The sequence below is a fragment of the Solenopsis invicta genome, chromosome 16, assembly GCF_016802725.1.
Source record: "Solenopsis invicta isolate M01_SB chromosome 16, UNIL_Sinv_3.0, whole genome shotgun sequence".
Classification (NCBI taxonomy): Eukaryota; Metazoa; Arthropoda; class Insecta; order Hymenoptera; family Formicidae; genus Solenopsis; species Solenopsis invicta.
Window position 1 is genome coordinate 4,384,802 of NC_052679.1, and position 21,486 is coordinate 4,406,287.

The 21,486-nt window shown below is 43.6% G+C and overlaps 1 protein-coding gene across 4 annotated transcripts in view; it reads left to right on the forward strand.

Annotated features, from left to right (window-relative positions):
• The first annotated feature begins 219 nt into the window (after window positions 1–219).
• The window catches only part of LOC105203258 (WAS/WASL-interacting protein family member 1), a 357,301-nt gene continuing 336,034 nt past the window's right edge, over window positions 220–21,486 (forward strand). For 3 of the 4 annotated variants that reach the window (XM_039458358.1, XM_039458359.1, XM_039458357.1), the window contains exon 1: window positions 220–2,583. The gene's annotated coding sequence lies outside the window, so the exon portion shown is untranslated. The remainder of the gene's footprint in view (window positions 2,584–21,486) is intronic. The other variant, XM_026133004.2, reaches the window with a different exon arrangement.

Sequence of the window (21,486 nt, forward strand, 5' to 3'; positions counted from 1 at the left end):
CAATTAATGCCGTCGGTCCGGCTTTCGAACTCGCGGCTGCGCGCACAGCGCTCCTTCGTCCTCTCTCTCGCGCTCTCTCTCTTTCTCTCTCTCGCCCTCTCGTCCTCTAGCCTTCCTCCTCTTTCGCGCACCTACACACCCCCGGGCCTCCGCTACCCTCTCGCAGCGGCGGGGGTGGCTCTCGTTGCCGCGGTTCCGAGCCTCTCAGTCGCGCCGAGAGCCCGCTTCGCTGCGGGGTGACCTCTCCTCTACCTCGGCGAAGGTGCCTCCTCCGCGCCGGGTCCTCCTCTCGGAGTTCGCCGTCGGGTGCTCGCGCGAGCGGACGGCCATTCGGACCGCGTATTCGACATCCGCGCGAGAATTATACAACGGCAAGGACGTTTACCGAGAGCCACGCATCCATGGTTGAGCGAGGGCTCGTGTGGCTGCTGTACGAGCCTCTACTTTGGAGGATCTCGTCGCTCTTTGAGATTTCATCGGTAATCTGCGAATTCTGCGAGGAACGTCGAGAGACGTAACGAGAGCTTGGAATCGATCCGCTGAGATATCTCCGGGACTCCAGTTCATTAAAGTTTATTAAAGTTGGCTCAGTGTCGATGAAGACGAGTGAGGCACGTTTACATTTACCGTATGCGGGACTCGATTGAGAACAAGTGTACGCAAACGTGAAGATTGACATGTAACTTGGGTTAGATCGCGTAACCCAAGAGCCAAAACGCAGAAACACAGACGCCGCGAAGAATTTAATATTTCGCCTAGATACACCACGAAGAATTCGTCATACGAGCGCTTTCGTTTTACACAGAAAGACATTGCAAATTCCTATCCGAGAGCTTCACGTTTCCTGTAACAAGGCACCGTAAAGAGAGAGAGAGAGAAAGAGGGCTTGACGTTTCCTCAGCGACATGGCGAGCGGCGTGAAGTGTATTTTAAGGCTTTAAGATTTTTCCTGCGCGATCTGCTTCGAGAGGTACCTATGTCGTTCTGTTCGGCATCGTGTGCCGGAAACTATCTCGCTACGAAGAGTGCCTCTAATTGTCTATCATAATTCATACGATAGTGCGAAAATATTTTTCAAGACGTCGACGATAACGACGCCAGTCATCGCACACTCGTCGCGATCAACCGCTGCTACTCGCGTCAATGATTTCTCGCGCGAAGCAGCTCTCGAGGCGCATAATCCTCGTGTGCCCTTCGAAACGAGTCTCTGGATCAGAGAGAAAGGGAGTGACCGATCGATCGCCGTAATAAGAGAGCTTTCTGTAGAGAGGCGACGGCTTGAAGCACGCCCATCGTGCCGGAAAAAGGGCGCTTCTCGCGAAGAAAAGTGGACGACGACCCTCGTCCCCGCGAACGATCCTCTCGGGAGAGGGCATCGAGGCGCGTAAGAAGCCTCGTAAGGGACCGTTCTCGAGACAAACTGAGCCCTTTTCATCCGGGAAAATCACGGGCGAGCTCGACGTCGAGTCCTCTCGATTGCCGCTGCGACCTCGAGAAAGCGCGAGGACCCTGCAGAATTAATCCGGAGCGTTGTGGATCGTTTAATATCCTGAACCTCGAACGCGGCTTTGTCGTACCTCGTCCCTCGTCGCGAAGCACGGTGGTCCTCGACCAGTAGTCTTCGTCATTCTTCGCTTAAGTCGTCGACGTGGTGGTCCTTATTCCATCGTGCACCGTCGAGTCGTCCCGATCGTTACCGGAGCTGCGTACGAGATACCTCGAAGCCCATAATTAAGGACACAATTAATGGCCCGCCAATTAAATATAATTAACTCGATCGTTAGAACGTGGTGGCCGCTGTCTGCCAATTAGCGCGTTAGCGCCTTATCGATCATCGGCCGCCTCGCGGTGCGCCTCGATTCGCCGATCGAGACAATAAGATCGATTGTAAGTGAGCGCAATCAACGGGTGTGTGCGGGGCTAAACAGGCCGGAACAGGCCGAAAAAAAAGAAAGATAATTTGAGCGAATGAAAGCTAATAAGAGAGCGATAATTTGAGCGAATGGAAGCGTCAGCTCGGCGAAAAGTTTGAAAATTGAGATAACGCGTTAACGATGTACGATTAACGACCTCTCGAGGATCGATAAACGTGTCGTTGCCTTCGGCGAACTCGAGCGATCCTCGGGAACGCTTTTCCACGTGACCGCTTCCGGTGAAAAGAGGTCAGTCGCTCCTGAAGTCGACTTTTATAGCAATATACATGAATCGCGTGAAAAGGAGAGAGCTCGTCAAAAATAGAAACGTACCGTAAGAATAGTTCCTCAAGCTGCGTCTGTGGTCGCGTTGAACTAGTTTGCCGAGAGACATCGTAAATCAGATAGGTTTCACGAACAGGTTCTTTTTTTTTCCAAGATTGATTCGCGTTCCACGGTGATTCTCGTCGGACGATCTTTTTACTAATCCTCACTGCCGTCGTTTGGAAGCTGAAGATGCGATTTTTCGCAGTCTAAGGTCCATCAAAGTCGAAAGTCGTCGGGACACCGGCAAGGCGAACCAGCGAGGAAAACGTCGCGAGCGGAAGGAGGGACGGAGAATGCCGGCAGGGTGCACGTGACGAACGGGGCTTCCCTCCAGATTCGCACGGTGAGTTTTTCGCTATCTTTCTCTCTCTCTTTCTCTCTTCCGTCTCCCTAGATTGTACGTGGTTTTCAGCATTCGCGCGAAAAATGGAATTCGAAAATGGAAATGGCTTTCGCGCGTTCCTGCATGAGTAGCGGCGATGCAGAAATTTTCGCGCGCAAAATTCATCTCGGCAAACTTCCGCTGGAAGGTATTTTCAGCAGCGTGAAAGCTTCCCTAGGTGGTTTGTATTCGCGTGTGTGTTGACGCGCTTACGCGAGACAGAGGTGATTGAGGCTCCTAGGTGAGGCGGAGAGTAATTAATGCTGCAACGCATAACGAGGCGCGTCTAAGTCGCGGTTCGAGCGCTGCACGCTATTGACGCAAATAACGATCCAAATTAATTTCGTACGTGTACAGACCCGAGCGCGGTGTCAGCACGGTAAAGAGATGCTTAGAGCTCGCTTCGTGCGGAAGTAAATCTCCCTTTCTTTACGCTGTATTATTCGCAGGAGTGTAATCTTATAAGAGGCAAAATACAATCAAGCTCGTTTAATTCCCTCGGTCTTCCGTTTATAAATACTTAAAGTGAAAACCCCCGATACATAGTGAAACGAATCTTATTCCGATTAATGAGCACCGACACGCGACGACGTTTTGCGATGTAATTCTGTAAATATTTTGCGAAACTAGCCCAAGGTAAGGACGGAACTGAGCGCAATGCAGGCGAAGACTATCGATCTCATACGCAGGCCCGATTAATTATTTCAACGACGATAACCCCGCAGCAGCTCGTAGGAAGGCACTCGACTGTCCCTCGGGGGACACCACGGCGCCGGTAGCGCATAGTACCTCGTAAGGCTCGGTTTCACGCGGTTCGTAAAGCAGTGCCACGAACTGGGGGCCTCGTACGGAGGTTCAGATTCTACGACGAGGCAATTTCGCCGCACCTGCGTCCGCGGGGGCAAGTCGACCGCGATATTAAAGACCTCGTGTTCTCGCTCATTACGCCACCTGAGAAAACCGCATCGTACGTTCCGGCTTATCTCCATTAGGCAAACGGGAATTACTCGGGCCGAACCACGTTGCGCGCGAGCGTCCATCCATATAATTCGTTCGAGTACACACGTATGTTTGTACATTTTCCTCGCTAAAGCCGCTTAGACTTGCATCTTACTCAACACTGCCGGTCCAAAGTGATATTTTATTCTTTCATTTTATCATTTTACTGTAGCTCTGTTTATTACACAATAAATTAAATATCTGAACCTTTGAGTCGTTTAGGAGTGAAATCAATTTGTCTTCAAGGTGTTGCAGAGAATACACTGAGAGAAAACATTTCTAAATTTTAATAAATATTTATTCGAATGGTACTAATAAAATATTTACCTATGGTATATAAATATTTACTCTACAAGAAAAAATAAATCTTAAATTAAATTAGTGGTTCTTGTACTAAATAAATATATACTTCCATTTAGTAAAAATTTCATTAGTACTATTTGAATAAATAATTATTAAAATGTAGTAATTTAGTCTTCAGTGTAGCTTTTATTTGTATTTGTATAATGAACGATATTTTGTTTATGCAAATATAACTGTATAATTACATATTAACATGTATAATGTATAATTGTATATATATATATATATTTGTTTAAACAAAAAATATTCAATATATGTATAAATACAAATAAAAGCTATTTATTGCGACATCATGAAGATAAATTGCTTTCACTATTGAATGATTCGAAGGTTGAGATATTTTATTTATAATAATATATTTTTACAAAGATAAGGAAGAAAAATGCGGCATCAGGTATCACGTATGTATCGTTACGACGAGTTTCATAGAGGAATTAATATTTTAGAAACTTCTATTTTAGGATTCATTAATCTAAAGACGCTGATCCGGGGGAGATCGAGATTGATATTATACTTCCAGAAAATTATAACTGTGCCAAGCGTAAGATCATTTCAACTTTATCACGATGTTTTGGGTTCACTGCGGTATATATTTTCCGCGACATCGCATTCCGACCTGAGCGAAAGAAGAAAAGTTATTGAGCGGTGGCGGTGTCCTAAAAAGCGCTTCTTCTTAACGAGCGGGATCAGCGACAAAGTTCTGAATTATGTTCCAACTTCTGGAGTCGGTCGATCTACGTCGCGCTTCACTTCGCGCTCTGATCGTATTGCATAATGACAGCCGCGCCCGCTAAGGAAGCCCCCGTAACTTTGACTGATACAAAATGGTAGGGATCCTCTGATTAAGGACTCTTTTGCTCCGACCGGAGATCGATGATCGCTCGCTCGCGGCGGCGAGCGAACGCCGATTACGGCGACAAATCACTTTATTTTCGATTCGAATTCGACGGAAAGACGATCGAAACGAGAAAATGATCTGTGGATAGGTTTGTCTCTGCGAAGTTGCCTAAATGCGTTATCATCAGTCTCATCGATTAATTAAAAACTAGTTGAGAGAAATACGCAAATATTTGTTAATAAAAGAGTTATTTCTAAATACGAAAAAAACTGACTTGAATATAGAGATCAACGAATTTTCTGATATTTTAATATCGTTACAAGAAATTGATTGAAATTTTACGTTACGCAAGTTTTATTCTATCGACGTTGTTATAATGAAATTCCATCGTATTGTAAATCAAACATTAAGAATTTTCATCTCATTAAATTTCACAGGCATCGTTGATTGTAGAATTAATTAACTTCGGTATCAGATTTTTATTGCCCTAATAGCTTTTTCCTCCGATTGAATTTAGCGAAAATTCCTTTTACGTAACAAGACGATCTTGTTGCGTTCATTTTGCTTTACTTGTCGCATTATCTTCTAAACCAATCGACGTAGTAGTAAACCCATTACTTATTACTTATTCACTTTTTAATTAAATAATAATTCACGAAATAATGATGGAAATAAATGATCAATTATATTGTCTAATAATCCGGTAAAGGCAATGTTTCTTCAAGAGGAACACTCGAGCACTCTCGCCATAAATTCTTGTAAAAAGCGAACTTGAATAATAAGATTCCGCAGCTCGACGATAACTTTACATAAAACTTGCCCAAGCAAACAAGAGCGTGGAATTTTCAATTTATTGAGCAAACGCGTACTGTGAGGCTTTTTGGTCGTCTATGTTAAGCAAATTATAGTATGGTCGACAAAATTCTACATCGCCGTTAAAGATCGGAGCGTGCTCGCGTTATTGCGCGCACGACCGGCATCGTGTTTTCGTTTATCGTCGGGCAGATAAGCGTGAAAGAATATTGACGTGCCGATGCCTCATTAACGCCACCCATAATCGATACTCGGACGTGCGCCCGTCGTTGCGGACGGTTGAAAATAAATGCGCGCGCGTCGCCCCGCGTTCCGAAATGAACGGTGTCGTAATCGGAGTGTTCGTACGACAGGCAGGAAATAATAAGTCTTCCCGAACGGTCCTGTTTACAAGCTTTTTTACGTGGCAATCGGATTTTCCGAGATACCGCCGCGTGTCCAACTTCTTGCGGTACTTTCCGTCCGCATTTTTGTTAGCGCTCATCCAAAATCGAAAGATCTAATATTAGAAACGGATAATCTACTCTTCTCCAGTTACTATAAACGCACGGATTTATATATGCTTAAATGTATTTTATGATGTTTTTCCATGCTATTCCGATGACCAAGCACTAATTCGTGAAGAGATAAATCAAGTAAGATCGCACATAAAGAATCCCCTACGGACTCTTGTCAATTTTAGAACCGAATTTATTTTTTTCACAAAAATTATTTTATAAACTTAACACGCGTTAATACATGTAGTACGTACACACATAAAATGCTGAAGAAATGACAGCGTTATTAATCTATCCTACATTAATCATGGAGCTTATTTATCTTTCATAAATTTTTTCCACGCACTTATATATCTTTATATATTCAGACAGGCATTTCCCGATCCCACGTAATAATTTCAACAAAAAAAAGAACGAAAGTAGGAAGCACAATAATACAATTTGTTCGCTGGCGAATGCATTGACGTTAATCCGCATCAGCGGATTTATAAATGATAATCGCGAGAATGTCCATGTCCATAAAGCGCGATCTCTCATCGTCTCGGATACCACAACGGAGAGGCGACACGTTTATTTTCTCGTCACGATTATTTTGTATATTTGATGACACATACACATGTAGACACTCACGGTTGGGTGGGTGCGTGCGTGGGAGGCAGCGTCTTTAATCCGCCACGCGTTTATCATCCGCAAATCACCGGAGTTTATTTTTCTTCCGTCTGTTTTCTTTCGACACAGCCTCCGCGGCGGACTGGTCCACGCCCGTCGCGTAAATCGTCTCCGGACGAGTTCATGCAACCCGTGAAATAGGAGGTCGGACCCCGTGCCGGCGGTCGGAAACCGCGAACGCGAAGGGCCGGCCTCTCGCGGTTAAAGACCGCGCGTTAATCCAGTCGCTAAGTATTATTTAGTGTCAGCGACCGGTGACAAGTCGATCTAATTTATATCCCGGGGGCTAGACGGAGGCGCTCTACTCGTTCGCAGAAATACACTCGGGCGAGCTACCGTTCAGCAAGTTCGGGCGTTTACGAGTCGCCCCATGGACGCTCTGGAGACGTTCCAACTGCGACCGACGACGGCGATGCGAAATACACCGGTGCATTCGCGATTCCGGCTCGAATGTGCTAGATTGTGTTACACGTGAATGTTTCAAATAAATCGAGCGACGCGAAACTCCCGATGCCAAATTTTTGATGTTCAAATTTTTTTAAATCCGGAATATTCGGAAAATTTTTCATTCTCTGAACGAAACAAACACTGTACGCACGTACATCGTGAGCAGAATCGTGATTATATATTAAAAAAAAAATGGATACTAATTCTTATAATAATTTAATAATTTTTATCTTCATGATTATAAATTAAAGGATTAAAGGATATTTAAAGATATTTTAATAATTTTCCTATGTTGATGATCTCGTCTCGCGGTAATTTTGGAATAGCCTTTGCATATGAAATGCGTGAACAACATCTGTAAATCTAGATCGGAGTGCCGGAATAAAATGAATCACCCAAGAAGATACGTTATTTCAGTATATCACTACAACCACCGAATTTATGCATCGACTCGATTCCGGCCGTTAATATCGTCCACGATTTATCGCGCATCGCAAATGGCGACGATGCCAACGTTCGCGGCTTGGTCTTGGCATCGGACAGAATTCTGCACTTACACTCGCGTATTACGGAGGCTTCGCGCGAAGAAAGGCGAGCGGCGAACAGATCGGCGCTTTCGCGATAATTACGCGAACGGGATCATCGAACGATACTCCGCAGCCTGGGTCGACGCCAGAATGACTCGGATTTTCGAGAAAACAACGATGGAAAGCGACTAACGATTATTACATATTTATCGCTCGTTGTAACGAGCTACATGTAAACGCGCGAGAGAGCGAGAAAGAGAGCGCTTAATTAACTCAGTACAAATGACACGACTATTACGTTTATAATAACGCGCATTACGGGATAATGCAAATAATTGCTCGCGCTCGTTAACCCGCACTTCCGCCTCGCCAATAAACCACTAGTTACGAACACCTTTCTACCTTTATCTCGGATAACGCGGGCAACTCGGGAGAACTATACGTTCTCATAACATTAAATTCAATTCTAAATGCAACCAATTTATTTTTTATGAATAGTGAAACAATTTCCATGTTTTATGCTAGAAATCATTTTTTATATTTTATATGATTTTTATGACTTTTATATTACGAATGTAACTTGTAATCGTTAAAAGCTGAACTTTCGGTTAATCATACATTTACATAATCATAACAAATGAAATTTCTATTTAGATTTTATTTCTGCTGGAACTGTTATTGCATTTTGTTTTGTGATATTCAACGTGAAATTTAGTGATTCGCACGCTTTACATAAAAAGCCGTTCTTCGCAGATGTAATCAGCCCCGTGTATAAACACGTCGGTCTAGGATTATTACATGGATCCTTATCCGCTCTAACGCATTTTACCCCTACTGCTACCAGCTCGCTCTCGAGCCGTCACGGCCAAACTCCCGCACGAGTCGCCTTGGAACCGACAGGCGAGCTTCGACCGAGATTTCCTCATGTTGCGAGTCGAGTATCTGCGTGTCTCTCACTCGACTCCCGTCTTGTTTGCGTAACGCGCGGTTATTCGAGGGGACCACCGAGGGTCCGACACTGCGACACCAATCTCTCGACCTCTTCTCGGCCTCTTCGGTAAGAACAATAATCTCTATAAGGCAAAGATCGAGGGAACGTAGGTAGATGGGCGAAGGTGCGCGAAGCGTTAAATAATTTTGTAAAATTTCGAGAAATACAAATTCCGTAAATTACGTGCGTCCTGGGAGCATCTTTTATTTCTCTTCAAACACTTCAAGCAAATTTACGCAACGTACTCTTGGAATGATGTGAGGCTGCTGCCGTGTCGTAAAACTAGTGAATAATTTATACGTGCTTAAATGTACTTAAATCACGCGATATATCGTAAAATCGTACTTTTACGACACTAAATGTCGCTAGTAAATGTTACCATTAGCAGTATAAAAAATGATTGGATCACAGAGAGAGGTTGCGTCCCCGCGCGCGAGAAAAAAGAGAGAGAGAGAAACAAAGGTCAGGCTCAGCCTCCGTAATCAAACAACGATCTACGCCCCTTAATGACCGAGTGACTGTTGTTGCTCCTTGATTCGTTTCGCGGGGTGTGGCAGTTCGTTCGCGTTGCGTGGGGTTGAAACAGCTGCGAGTGACACCCCTATGTTGTACCCCGTGTCGTGGTGTTGCTTCCTACCTCTTCGCTTTCTCTTTTCCTCTCACGGCCTATCCCGCCCTTGTCACTCTCCTCTCTTTGTTTCTCTTTCTGTGTCTCGCCCGCCAGCCCTCGACAGCCCTATACATAATTACCGGGTCTACCACTCGCGTCTGCGAAATTTGCATTATCGAGCCGCCCCTCTCGTGCGACGGGCGGGGTCGAAATCCTGCAATGCGATTATTAAGGAATCAATCACACTCTCACCCAGGATCTCGTTGACCGGAAAGATTCGTCGTGCGAGTACCGTCATCGTCCCGATTCCCATTGTGTCCGCTAATAGGATTTCAGGCTGTTTCAGCCGGCTACTTCGTCGACGTTATTTCAAGGGATCGAGTAGCGAGCCGCGCCCAGAATTTCGGAGGCGGGAGAGATTAGCCGCGAAAAAATTTGGAACTCGCGCTAAAATTTATTCAGCCGCTCCTTACACATACACGTATAAATATGAGATTTGCAATCAAGTCGTCTCGACAAACTGCGTGACGCGCGATCGACGCATTCGCCATTGATCTATTAGCTCAGCATTTTTTATTTAACTTTTTCATGACATTAATTTTCTCTTAATCGTTTTAAATGTATTATAAATTTAAATTAATTAAATCCAATTTATAACATTACATTGTGGAAAATAATAATTTCTCGGCACACGCTCTTCGTTGGGCCGCACAGCCATAGTTCTTTGTATCGTTCCTCATAAAGAAATCATTTTCGACTTCCCCAGCAAGTTTCCCTCTTCTCCTAGAGCCATTGAATGTTTCTTTATTTATAAGCGTGCGTTGTTGCCTCTCGATATGTAACCATTAAGCGGGAATAAAGGCGGAAACCGGATTCCCGCGCGACACTTTCTCTCGATCTCGTAACAACAATGAACACTGGCTGCTCTCTCCGCACACGGCAAACGGACGGAACTTTTGGATGGATCCTCCGGACGGAGCGTTATTTATTTTACGCCCGGCGAGCGATTCCAACACTCGAGAACTGCGGGGGCGTTCGTTCGCGCGACGGGACGTTGATCTTTTATCTTCCTACCCACAAGTTATGCACGGCATTTATTATTATACAATTTTTCGGCTACGGTCCACTTGACACTATAAACGCCTCGAAGCATTCTTTGATTGGTCAATTAGTAAAACTCTGTTTTGGATTGGTCAATCAAACGTTTCGAAGCATTTGTAGTCATCAAGTGGACCACGGCCTTTAACAGATTTGAATAAGCCGGGGTCTTTTTGTTTTACCGTGCAATTATAATTGTTTCTCTCTCTCTCCCTCCGGTGATAACAGCAAGTTCCCGTCGTTGGAGCTTTTTACGCGGACAAGGTAACCGCGCTCTGTCTGCGACTTTTCGAATTTTTCTGTATTTATGAATTCTTTTTCGAGTTTCGCAGTTTCGTTTATTTTTCTAACCCGTCAGCTCTCCTCCTCGAGCGGAAAAAACCGGTCTTTCACGTCACTCTTCATTTTTTTCAGCTTTCCGAGCTCCACGCGACGTGGCACTATGCATATGCACACGGCATATCTCGACGCGTAGATAAAATCGAATTAAAAAGAATAATAATAACGCATTCTGCCTTCGTTTACAGACATTGTGCGCGGGAGAGAGCCGGCATCTGTCGTTTTACAAAGGGGATCTCACCACCGTGCACGTCCACGGCGCGACGGTGCTCACGTACACCCTTCTCTCATCCCCTTTCTCCCTTTCCGATCCACGCCCACGTGGAGACCGCGCGTGCCGTAAGGGCGCGGGGGGCGGCTTGAACGAAATGAAACTGATATGTATGTAAATCACCCGTATCTCTATGTATGAGAGGCGGAAACGTTACGTATCCGCGCGCAAAACGCGTTACGTATCGCCGCGGCTCGCGCCGTGTATCGCGACCCCGCGACTTTATTCGCCCGTAAACGAGCGAACGATCGCGAACGACCGGCGTTGAATTTACACGTCCGGCGTATCGACGGCAGCGAACGAAAAATGTACGTCCGGCTCGCTTTGGACGGTCGTGCGAGATAAATCGTTTAAGGGATGCTTCAAGATTGATTTTCTCCTTTGCTTTTGGAGTTCAATCTAAAGTCCATCTTCGAGATCGAAAATTCTCGATCGACAAGAGCGGAGCGCGCGGATGCTGATCGTCGTCGCTTTAGGCTGGCAGAGGCGCGCGATTATTTTTACGAAAGTTACGTCATCGCTCCCAGCGAATGTTTTGCAAATTCAACATTGTGAATGAAAGATACACCCCAGACAGTGTACGTATACACCGCAGTCGCGTCGCAATTCAATACGATCGGCGCGGCGCGGAGCGGCGCGCGGCGCGCCGATGCAGGCATTCGCGGAATTACTGGCGGTTATTATCCGAGCCGCGATTGTCGTTGTTATTAATCAGTCGTTAACGCTCCACGATTCGCGTATTGTAATTTATGCCGAATACCTTGCGTGCGCGGTATATATACGAGAACGTCGACGCGTTTAGCAAAAGCGAGTATGATGAAAGGCGAATATACAGATTGCAGAACGACATAAATTTCGGCGCAGAGATTAAAATCAGTTTAGATAATAGAATTGAACTTTGTGTGCGAGAAATGCAACGAGGATGCACGCGTGTCCGGCGCTCTATTATAATAATACGCGCTACTATTAAAATCCGAAGACGCTTCGTAAAATTACGGAACGCAAAAATATTTCGACGCTCCTCGTTATATTGTTATTAAATTAAATTTCTGTAGAATGCCTGTGAATTTATATTTAACGACGCATCTGGCAGCGCAAGAACTCGTGCAATCGCATTCGATCGGATCGTTTGTCCACGACGACGCGATCACGAGTCGAGTTTATTCCAATGGATATCACGTCACCTTTATTTATTTTACTTTACGATAAGATGCTCTCTGTGCAAACATCGAGGTTTTCTGAGACCGATTGTCCCCAACGTTATCTAACCGCACAAGCAGGGTGTCGACTGCCATCGGACCTTGGCTGCAACAAACCGCCATTTGTTCCCGGTAGTCGAACGTGTTATCGAGTCGTTTCGCATGATCGCGCAGTCTTATCGCAATGCAAACGCGCGTGGTGATACGTGATCGTCGAACGGTGTAACGTTGTTGTCGCTGACGCTAATCGTCATCTTCGCTGGACTGACATAAGCTCGCACACGCGGATAAGGAGCGCGATATCGATTGCATGCGACGTCGCACGAAGCAGCTGGACACTGACTTCTTCGATATCTCCACGTACGGCTGCACGAGTACCTCATAAGGGTCAAGATATAATAATGTGTGCACGGAGCATATGAGCTAGATATAGAGCGAAATGTACGACTAATATTTGAGATACAAATAAAGTCGATTCACTTCAAAGTCAATCTTACCTTAAATGATATAGAGACATTAATAGATCTTATTACATGATATCAAAACTGACTTTGTAATCAATTATTGTGAGGAAGAGAATATTTGAACTTTTCTTCGGAGACATAAAAGCAACTTGATGATCCCGAATGAGGCTGTTAGCTTCAGTTACTGATCCACTTTTCATGAAGAATCAGATTTTACTGTCAGAACGGAGAATAATTGGCCCCGCGGGGATGCCCGATTGCAATAAATAGGGAATTCTAAGCTATAAACAACTTTTCGCCGGATTTCCAGAATAAAATAAGGCCGACGTATCCCCGAGGGTCGCGTTTCCCTATGTCACCAACCGCTATTTTCTCGCTTACAAGCGCCGACTTGCCACTCACCGAAATTACTTTCACGCAATCGAATCCGACTTCGTGCCGCGATGACGCTGTTGCGCCGTGAGGGTCGAGACAACGGGCTCTTCAGAGACGCGCCCTACACTCGACGCGAAACGAGATTAACCCTACAAATAGCACGCTCGGTCCAAGGAGTACGCAGGATTTTCCCCATGTTTCTTCGTGGTAACTTTATTTACTCTACTCTTACGTCTCCTTTTGACAAATAATTTCTAATCAGTCGATACATTTGTGTACAAACGTGCCGTAATAATAAATAGCCGAACTTTGCGATACTTAATCCTTAATCATTTCCAAGCCGTTAAAAATCGAGGTACTTTACGTATTTCATTGCTGTTTATCACGCGAGGAAAGCTCTCTTTCTCTTTTCTCTTCCGGCTCGTTGCGCTGCCTGGCAAACAGCTTGAATAAACGCCCGTGATTGGATCGGATGTGTGCGCATCTGGCTACTAAATAAGGGGTGGGACCCAGTTTTTTCATCGACTGCACGAGCTAGAGATCGAGCTTTCAATCCCCGCGAATCTCGTGCCTCGAAAAAGCGCGCCCTTCCTCGTACGTATAAATTCAGTCAGCCACCCGCGATTCTCTGCGGCTTCACTCTCTTTCGTCCCCCTCTTTCTTTCGACCTGATTTCCATCATGGGGTACAATGACGTTATGTTACAGCAACCACTTTATCCTTTTCATGGGCTCGATACTAGGGAGTTTTTAGAGAAAAATGGCTTAGGGATAATATATCTCTGAAGCGTGCGACATATAACTCGATCTAAAAATCGCTCTCCCCTCTCACCTTTCGATGTAGGAATTTTCACGATTCGAAATAATACAAGGCGTTTTGTAGCGTTTGCAGAAAATTTCAGGAATGTTCCTCGCAAACTTTTAGTTAACTTTCTTCCTCTGCGAAAATCTTAACCGAATTATAATTACGAAGTTATATAGAACTGTAAATTAAGGGGACTTTTCTCTCTCTCTCTCTCTCTCTCTTTTGGCATAGACAAACTTCGGAAATGCAAATATATAACAAAATCTTATCTTACAGTTAATTTCAAGTCGCCCTTATCTTAAGAGCAAGCTGCAGAGCTTTTAGTTACCATGATATGGAACGTTAACATTTGTGGAAAATAACGAGTATAATTGAACTTCTACCTTCAATGTTTCTAAATTTACATTCAAGAAAAGTGAAATTTGACACGGAAGTTTAAGTCTATTTTATAAAATTAAGAAAACGATTTGAATACATGCATATATAACTGCAAGGAAATCCGTTTGCCGTCTTGATCCACATACGCAAATGTCTTTCTATCCACGATGTAAAATTTACAACTGTAAATTGAAGTATTATTTTTTCTCGTGAATTAGAATTTATTACTTAAAATCTCAATATCTCGTAAGCGATTCCATTCCTTCGCTAAAGTCTCTATAAAGAGAAATATCGCGATCGACCGATACAACATTGGATTACTTGCCCTTGCGGTCATCCCCTAAGTTTTTACGCGCGTTCGCCATTTCGCCACTTTCCCCATTTCTATTTCTGTTGCGGCGGAAAGAGCGAGCAATCTTTGGCGGAAAACAACATGCCGAATAATATATCGGCAGTGGGTCGGAATTGGCGAGAAAGCGAGCAAGGGCGAGACCGTCTCGTTATCTATCACCCCAAACGCGCTACTCGCTCACAAGATGTATTACAGCTTCGTCCAAATCCAGAGAGTAAATCTGTAAAATAATCAAGTAGCGATCACACAGCGATAATACATCTCATTAAGAACGCGAATGCATTGTAATTCAGAAACATCTCCTATGCTCGTGGTTCTTGAGCGTTATTAATAAAACTCTGGCAATTTTTATATAGCAAAGTATTTATATACTAAAGAATTTTTTTTACGTAATATGTTACTTTTTATATTAAGTGATAACGAGTTTGTTAAACCTAAAATTAAAATTTAACGACAATTAAAATTCATCTGAATGATAATCTGAGGGTGAGATTTTATTTTAATTCTTCTCGTCGAGACGTATTTTCATCGTGCTGGATACAAAAGGCATTAACGGAGAAAAGAAGTCTTGATGTAAGGTCAAATAAAGGAAAGCGTTACAGCGGGCGCGTTAGTGTTGAAACGTCTTTGTGACAAGATCGCTGCGTTACGAGAACAGTTTTCTGAGTCGCGGATTCCAACGTTCGCGGATTCGTGCCGCGAGAAGTGTAAATCACATCGTCGCCGTCGTCGTCGTCGTCGTTGTCGCCGCGCATGGCGACGCGGACGAGAAGATTTTTCATCCGGCATTCCGTAAAGCCGTTAGTAGATCGCCGCTAACGCGAGTATCACGCTCGCTTTATCGCCGGCACGTGATTCTTTTGGAAACGGCCTGTAACTGAACATTCGCCACTCGGTCAACGTAGCCCGAAGTGAGCTTATTTACCGGAAGTAAGTCAGAATTACGTGAAAGAGAGGGAGAGAGTACGGTGGCGTAAAAATTTTCCACAACCGCTCGCCGCCAAAGGCAATACAATTTGTAAACGTTAATTCAAAGTTTTTCGTCGATTCGGCCTCTTCCTCTCGATTATTTTCCCGAGGACTCTGAGGTAATCTTTTAACACGCCGCGACTCCTACCGTTATCCTTCCAGCGCGGCTGGATAAACTTATTACAATGTTTTACATTGTCCCGCGTATAACTTCTGCTCTATCTAATCCTCTTTTGTCAGAACCAACGGAGATTCGTATCCGGCGGGAGAAAAAGAGAGGAACGAAGAGAGAAATGGAGAAAGAAAAATCGTGAGCGCGGTGGAGACCCTCCTCGTTCTCGCCTCAGTTTTCTCGGGGGACCGGAAGGTGCGGGGCCGAGAGATATTGCAACAGAACTAATCAACGCGAGGCGGGGGGCGATTTCTCCGTCGTTCGCCCTCGCTCTTCCCCACTGGTCCGCCGGGGATAAAAAATAGTTCCGCGCGATAATATCGCCCGGCGAGAAGATAAAATCCATTTCCCTCTGCGCCTCTCACCCGGGGGGAGTCTCGCCGCGTTTTAATCTTGAATTTAAAAATGTTACTGTCCACCGCACGCGCAGAATCGAACGCCGAGACTGCACACCATCACGATTCGGCACGGTATAATAACGCGGTGGAATAATGCTCCGTTGCGCTTTGGGATTTAAAGCAGCTTTCGACGAGGAAAGCACCCCCTTCCGAATAGGAGGAAGCAAGCGACGGGCAAAGCTGCGTGATAAGACTGCGGGACTAATGCGGAGAGTTTCAAGTCGGCAAAATATTAATGATAATAATATTATTACTGTTATTGAATACATGCAAATGTATATTGTTTAACAAAAGAGATGCCAAGAATGAAGTAGCACGTAAAAAAACGATACTACAGTAATAATACCTGATTCAGAAACCTGATTCATTTTGTGACAATGTGAAACAATAAAAATACATATGTACTTAGGTTTGTATTTTTTAACATATATTCCGTTTCTGCCGAATGTATGTAGTTAAATCCCATGTAGAATTAGTTAAATCCCATGCAGAATTTTTTTCTTTTGCACAAAGCGACGCAATTAACACGTTCGTCCGGGGCAACGCCCGTTGCCCTGCGGAGGAGACAAATTCGTATCTTTGTAACGAGCTCATCCGGTCTGAATTAATGACCGCTGCAAATCGTTTAAGTATATACTATGCCCTTTAACATTGGCGCATCGCGCTCCTGTGTACGCTCACGCGAATCATCGTTACTACCGGGTAAACCGCCCGGGCAAACTCTACGCTAGTCGTGCATAATTAATTCGGGGCGCGATTCGTACGAGCGCGCACGCATTGAACCGATCGCGCGATCGATACGATCGGGGTACGTGAACCACCTCTGCGAACTCCCACCCCCTTCTCCTCCCCCTCCTCGCCCCGATACTCGGAGATACCGTATTCAAATCCCTCGAATAGCAAGTTACCTAAACTAGGTCACGGGACTGCTGTCTAAGGTGTACTAATATAATTAATGTATTTAGTACTTACTAATGCAGCGCATAGGCAACTAGGTGAGCGTGGCAACCGGGACGCTCCGTATTTAAGTGCATCATCACCGTTCTTCCCCGTTGCCCGAATGCACATACCGTCTTTTCCTTTCGAAAGCTCCAAGCTCTCGTCGCAGGAGTAAAAAGTTAAGATTCTCTAGTGAATTAATGAACGCCACATAGATCCATGTTAATCTATTCCACGTTGGCAAATTCTGGCTTGTTCCCTTTGCACGTTCTCTTCCAACAGTCACGCCATTGTGTGCAAACATCGTTAATGTATTTTTCAGACATACCTTCTATCAATCTTCCAATAGATCATTTTTCCGTTAGTTTCTCCGCCGTCTAATGATTAAAATTACCGTTATTTTTATAAAATTATATGGGCTGCCACTTTCAAAGTTTTTTCTTTTCGTATTTTGCGCGACAAGAGATTTCATCGTATGTCGCAAAAGCTCAAACAATAATTATTTTAATTTGCTGTATAATCGAGAAAATTGTTCAAATCACGCGAAATAGGGGCACCCTTTGGGCAAAGTGATTTGTTTATTGGTACTCGAGCGGCGCCGAGTGAAGCGGGTCAAAAGTTTCTGTCGAGCTCACTCGACTCTCCTTCGTCACAGTTCTCACTTCGGACCGCCGCTCTCGCTGTCGATCACGCATTTGCGCCCGTGCTCCGTCATCCGCACGCTAATTCGTGACTCAGCCGAGTAATTAATCAAGTTCATTCGCATCGGTCGTGGTTTCGTTCGGTTGATCGCAATTCGACCTTTGTAATTCGATGTCGTAACCATGAATTTGTAATATTAACCTGACACAATCCTACGAAATTCACGGTCAAAAGTTAACCGAGTAACACGCAATCGAAATTAACGCGATATTGCGCGTATGTATAAAATCATAAAATTTTCAGTATTACAATATTCGCTACGCGATATGCATTCTTTATTTTTTACAAAAAAAATAGCAACCCGCGTTAGAGAGCCCTGGTTATTACACTAACGGACATTTACATGGACGCGGTGAACAATGCAATTAATATTTATTACCGTGTACGAACGATTGACGCAGCAGCAAATAATGTTAGTTATTGCAACAAATTGTTGTATTGCTATTATATCATAAGCATTCGAGAGCATTTCACCGCAGTAATTCGAGGGTACAATTTATGCTGCATGCGATGTGGTACGAGCAATGCAAACTGCAGCTAACCACCGCATCGTATGCGAAAGACGAGAATGAACTCCGACGTCAGTAAGATTGTTTTAGGGATCCCCAGGCATCAACTGCTGTTTGTTAAACATCGTTCAAGCTGTCATCGTGGCTGCGGGTGCTCGAGCACGCGTCGTATGTGCCACGCGTGCGAGAGAACTTGTATGTTCCAACATCAAAGCTCACACGCCCCCTGCGTAATAAATGCGGTTGCTTGAATCTTATTTTGCTTTAACATCGAACGCATTTCCCGTACTATACGAACCATGCACGAACTAGCTTATCAGCACTCTCTACATTCATAAATTTTTCAATGCCATTCTGCTAGCAATCAAAAAACGGGCAATTTTGAACGAATTAAATTAAACAAATCACGATTGATTATTAGAGACTAATTAGAGACGAGAAATAAATTTTTGGCAGCAATTTTTTATTTGTGTGTGTATTCTACACTTGAAACCAATTTTCGTTCATATTTAAAATATCATGGGAAATTAAAAAAATATTAGAGAAATCAGATATATTTTTTTTTAAATTGATATAAAATGGATTGTGGATAATCCAGAAACGAAAGGAACAGTCGTAATCTTTTTACTAAATTTGCAATTGTATTTAAAATAGATAGAGGCTTTATTAAAGGATATTCATGAGGTATTCTTTATTTCTCGATCATCTCTCTTCTTTTGTCAATTCCATCCGGTGCAAACCTCTTAATCCGCGATTAAATCCGCGACAGTCGACTTATCGGTTCTAATGAGATGGTAACGAGAAAAAGCTCAAACTCGAGATTATCGCGATCGCCAATCGTATAATGTTATGGACTGTTATTAACGGCATGTCCTTTATCATCGAGTCGCTTTTTTACTTTTTTTTTTTTTATTAAGAACCCGTTGCGAGCGGGAATTACTTTGTTGTAATTGGCGCGCAAGCGGACCATAAGTTTTATGTTATCGACAGTTACTAATGATTCCTGTTCACCTTGCCTTTTTAATGGTGTCATTACAAATATACATTTTTCTCGCGGACAGTCCCACCTAATAAGTAAAGTATAATTTAATTGCGATTGCGATTTTACAAAATTTACAGAAATGCTTTTAATACACGCCTTGTTTTTATTGTCTTTACTTTGTTGCGCAATATTATATGCGTATTTATAAACGGAGAATGTTTTTATTATCTATTATAATTCCGCGTAGAAATGTACTCTAGTTTGCAAACGCGATAGTTCACAGTTTAATGCCTCCGTACTTCCCGCGAAGGTCATAGGTAGATTATGTTAATTTATCTATGATTGTAAATTCATGGACGTACGGGATATTCTCATCGCGTTTACATATAGTCTTCTTGAAAACGGAATATAGAAATATGGGTCATGCCCCGCGAATATCGACATAATCGCGACGTAAGCTGATCTCTCGCGCTGCTATCGTTTTCTCCTTCGGAGCAAATTATCGAACAGTTCGGAAGTGAACGTCAACATTAGTCTCTGAGGTGACGGTGGATCATTAATATAGTGTGATCTTAATCGTTGTCCATCGTATCGTTCAACCGGTGTAAGTACCTCGTCGCGAAAGGATGAATCGATGAAGCCTCCTGTGGGATCGTGAAATTTAATCGGTAAAAGTTCTTAACGGCCTTTCGAGACGTTTAACTGTCGAAGACTGTCGCGATAGATCCGATCAAATGAAGCGCCGGTAAAGTGAATGAGGGAAGAGAAGTCTTCGGTAAATCAATTGCACCATCGCTCTTTAATACCTTAAAGGGTTGACGTAAAAAAAAACCTGGCGTTTCTGTTTTACCATTCATTAATAGATCATAACATACTTTCTATCTCAAATGAATTTTTCCTATTGCAGAATATAAACATTTAGTTAGAACCAAAAAATAATTTTATGTTACATCATCGAATAATTATGTACAGAACTCTAGCGTAATAATGTTGCTGCAAACAGTTTTGATATTCTAGCAACCAAGTAAAACATCCTGTACAATTTTTTAAATGCATAATTGTTCAAGCATAATTATTTTCAAATTTGTATTTCAGCAAAAAGCTGGTTACTGGCATGTCAAAATTTTTTGCTGCATGCTTGAAAATCCTTTGTAATCGTTTTGATAGTTCAACAAAATTATTTTCAGATCTGTATTTAGATAAATATGTAGATTTATCTCAGTAAAAAGCTCTTGTTTCCAAGATAAAAAATATAAGAAAATTTAAATTAAATAGTAAATTTTGCTATAAAAATTTTTTCGCAAAAGTCGGTACTTGATGTGTGCGGCCAGTTTTCCTGCAGACAGCAGTGATCACAAAATTGTCTATTGCACATATTTGTGTATCAAGTAACAACTTGGATGTTGCTCAATAAAATACATATGAAGGAGTTCCTCCCACTTTCGAGTTGGCAACACGAGTGTCGCACGCGGAATCCGCGTCGTCGTGAGTAACTAAAGTTAGGCGCTACCGCATCTGCCGACGTTATTTTACAAATATTTATACCCGCGCGACCTGATATATTTAGTCGTCGACGTAGCCGGTGCTACGGAATCACGGAATGACGGCGGGCAATAATTTCCCTGCGACGCGACGGTATTTTTAGCGGAGTTCCGACTTTTTCCCCCGAGTATCCCTCGTCGCCCGTCGTCGCCACTTACCAGCTCCTCGTTTTTCGCCGCCTCGTGCGCGTACGTGCCTCTGTCTGACATCGCCACGTCGGCTAAATAATTATGATAATTACGCCAGTCACTGCATCGTGATGGTGGAGATTTTAGTCCGACCGATATGTCTGGTTTCGCGCGTTATCTGTATAATTACAAGTGTTTTGCAGCCACGCCGTGAGAGTCTGCGAGTGAGGATCGCAAATTAGTGTCCGAATATTAATTGCCATCGAGACGGTGATGTAATCAAGAAATCCATCTATCATTTTGCGATAGAATCGAGGAGCGAGCTAAACGCGAATAATGTTTTGCGCGAAAGAGACGGAATGTGTTAAAAAACGAACAATAGAACTCTGAAGATTTTTTTCTGAAACAGATGATAAGAATTGTTTCATCCGGCGAAAATAGATAAGATATTCAAAACTGGCTGAATGACTCAGCGGATTGATATGCAGA